We start from the raw sequence: 374 nt of genomic DNA, 5'->3' as shown, positions 1-374 counted from the left end.
CACCCGTTGCAATATGGATTGGCGGTCTTCTCCTATTGCTTCGTGATTACAAATGTCACAACGCGAATCGATTGTGGCGGTCTCACTGTCGCACTGGTTGGTACTAAGTGCCCGCTGCCGGTTGCATCATGGAATGGTCGTGATCGCACCATTACGCCATGCACTACTGAAACCACGACATCACGTCCCGGCGCGGCAGTCTCACGGCGTTACAAGCGTGGCTGACCACGACACCAGCGGCGCCTCACGGTCTGCAGACTCGCTGCTTCACGGGTCGCCCGTGACCGCGGTCACCTGGTTACACCACACACCACAAGAGGATTGGGGTCGCCGAGGGACCGCGGTCACCTGGTTACACCACACACCACAAGAGG

Source organism: Pollicipes pollicipes, unplaced genomic scaffold, assembly GCF_011947565.3.
Source record: "Pollicipes pollicipes isolate AB1234 unplaced genomic scaffold, Ppol_2.1 Scaffold_4740;HRSCAF=5597_pilon_pilon_pilon, whole genome shotgun sequence".
NCBI classification, from domain to species: Eukaryota; Metazoa; Arthropoda; class Thecostraca; order Pollicipedomorpha; family Pollicipedidae; genus Pollicipes; species Pollicipes pollicipes.
Note: the sequence above shows the minus strand (reverse complement) of the source record.